Source organism: Musca domestica, unplaced genomic scaffold (genome assembly GCF_030504385.1).
Source record: "Musca domestica strain aabys unplaced genomic scaffold, Musca_domestica.polishedcontigs.V.1.1 19, whole genome shotgun sequence".
Taxonomy (NCBI): domain Eukaryota; kingdom Metazoa; phylum Arthropoda; class Insecta; order Diptera; family Muscidae; genus Musca; species Musca domestica.
Window position 1 is genome coordinate 7,522,748 of NW_026712245.1, and position 2,973 is coordinate 7,525,720.

The following is a 2,973-nucleotide window of genomic DNA, read 5'->3' on the forward strand; positions in this document are numbered from 1 at the left end:
TTCCACTTAGAGGGCACTGAGTTTTGTTTAAAATCGTAGTTCATAAACTTTGAAAAAGAAAACTTGAAATAATATATGTTCTGTTCAAAAAATTGACATTTGGATTATGGTTTGCCTCCAATCTAGCGCTATCCCATTCATTCCAAAAGGAAACTTTATCTTTTTTACACAAAATCGAAAGCATGTTTTGCAACCAATGGTGAAAATTACAAAATGTTAAAAATTGAGTTCTGGAATTCAATTCTTTGTTAAATATTTAGAAGATGACCTGACTACTATATAACCAATTTTAGCGTTTTGCTGTGGATATTATCCTGTGTTAAACTGAAACAATTTTGGTAATCCAAATAGTATCAAATACCAATAGCTCCCGTGCAAGTAATTGTCAACCAACCAATACGCATTACGTTCGTTAATGAGCTCCGTTCAGTGCATTTAACATTGGAACCATAAAATGCAATCCATTTCGCCAGAATTTCGATGTTACGTTTATGGTGTAGAAGTAAAAGCGTATAAAAATAAAAAATAACACTTCCATTGCACAGGGGTTTCAAATCAGGTCATGTTCTACAAATTCAACAATAAATTTTACTCGAAAATGCAGTTTTTCACTTTTTGTCATTTTTACCTATGGTTGGAATTTATGCTTTTGAATTAATTCCAAAAAGTGGGATTTTCTTTTTGGAACGAATAGGTTAGCCCTAGATTAGAAGCAAACCACAATTCAAATGTAATTTTTTTGATCGGAAAGTGCATTTTTTTGAATTTCTTTTTTAAAACATGCTAGTATAAACACTTGATATAAAACCAAATGTTTTATGAAATTAGGCAGTAACCATAACTCATAGCCATCTGTCGGTATATGTTATGAACACACTCACACTTGAATTTTAATGGTAATAATGACATGTTCTATTAATGTTTACGTTATTAGGCTACTTCAAAGATTTTGATGTGATATGAATTGTAAGATTTCGACCTATATGGTAAGCTCATTATATATATCATTATAATATTAGATAACAATAATGACAATAGGTATATTAATATAAATTGGATTGGATAAATCGGAAGATGGATTCTGCCTGTAACATCTTCAGGGTAATGGATTTCTGAATTTTCATAGCAAAGAATGTCTTTTTTTCGATACATTATTCATGTCTCTAATTTGCGATCAATAAAGATTTAATATAAATAACTGAGCTTTAGACTGTAGATGGCGCTGGAAGGGAAACAACTCCAGTGTTTTAAAACGAAATTATTTTGCTTATTTCTTTGCGCGCCTTAACATATGCTTTGAACTTTGTGTGATAAACTTTTGCATTAGAAAGGGAAATTAGTGGTCGACATATTCGCATGTATGTAATACTTACCACATACAAACACAAATAAAGATTTTTATTTAATTTTGTTGAATATATGTTTTAAGTTTTATTTATTTAAATTTTACATGCATTTATTTAAATGAATAACAATATTTTAATAAAATAGATAAAAAGCAACATCCATTAGAACGTTGTTATTAAAAGTCAAATTTAATCTGGAAAGAAAATTAATAAAAATTAATGAAGTGTTTAAAAGTCGATTATTTTAAATATTTCGGAATATTTTTCTAAGCTAAAAACTGTTTAATAAACAGTTCAGTTTGAAAAAATATTTATATTCAGAAAATAAATATTTAACAGAGACAGAAATAAATATAGGAAACCGAGACAAAAGATATGATTTCAAATATCGGCACCAAGTGCCTGAGTTTTCTAAGATCTAACTACTGAAATTGCAAAAGGAAACTATTCAGGCATGTCACAGAATGTAAAATCGTTCAAGAGTGAAAACGAAAACGGTTTTAGCTTCTCTAAAAAACGGAAAACGCAAAAATTTTGCGTTTTGATATCACTTTCAAAAAGCAGGGTGAAATTGAAATGTTTAGTGATTTTAACGTAAAAAATAAACAGAAGATACATACATTTAACAGAAAATATTGTATTAACCAAATTCTCTTAGAATGAACATGTTTTTGGAATTTATTTTACAAAAATCTATTATTTTTCTAATCCATGAATTCGGAAGGTTTAACCATTCTAACGTGAGTTCCGTCAATGCATCCTACAATTCCTGGAATTTCATAATTTTCAAAAAATTACAATTTCGACTTTCTTCGGAAGACATTCTTAATTTGATCCAATGTGGACAAATTTCAGCTTCAATTGCATTAATAACTCTCCACATAATTGTAGAAACTGTACTTCTCCCAAGGCTTAGCTCCACATCTCTACCTATAACTCCTTGAAATGCACCCGTAGCCAAAAACCTAAGCGTTGTTGCAAGCTGGATAATAGCCGGTATATTGGAACGTTTGAGGTGGGGAGAAATTTTTTCCAAAACTAAAACAAAAGCTTCTTTATTTAGCCGATAATAAGTTATAAATCTGTAGAAATAAATTATTATTAAAATAAATTTGAAAATAACTCATTGCTGGAGGATCCTTACTCTGCATTTGAGTGAGATAAAGGATCTGATGCGTTCCTCAATGTCCGGCGACGAATTTTTTTCAGTAGACCGCTGATTTATTTCTTCATCCATTACAGCAAGTATTTAAGCCCCTGGCATTTTTACTTTTGGTGTTTATATTATAAAAAACAATTTAAACTCCTTTTTTAATTGTCAATAATTTGTTTACGACTTTTTTTTTCATGGAGTTACCATATTTTTATTTCAAAAATGTGAAATGTTTTTTTTTTCCTGATTAGTCAAAACGTACGAGTGCTGAAGAAGCAAAAGCAAATCGTAACGATTTGGAAAGGGTGAAATAAATCGATTTCGTAAAACTTCTGTGACATGCCTGATTATTGAAAATCTCATTTCCGGGCAATTATTATACCCTCAGCCATATGGCTAGAGAGAGAGGGTATATATCATTTGATACGAACAAAACGTGCTTCATCGAAATAACGAAAAGAAAATAATTTGCAG

At 29.9% G+C, this 2,973-nt stretch overlaps 1 long non-coding RNA gene across 1 annotated transcript; it reads right to left on the bottom strand.

Moving 5' to 3' along the window:
* Positions 1-2,204: 2,204 nt before the first annotated feature.
* On the bottom strand, positions 2,205-2,725 carry LOC131802051 (uncharacterized). The gene is made up of 2 exons (XR_009342019.1): positions 2,491-2,725; positions 2,205-2,428 (listed from the first exon to the last, which is right to left on the bottom strand). It is a non-coding gene; the product is annotated as an uncharacterized LOC131802051 (long non-coding RNA).
* Between the last annotated feature and the right edge of the window lie 248 nt (positions 2,726-2,973).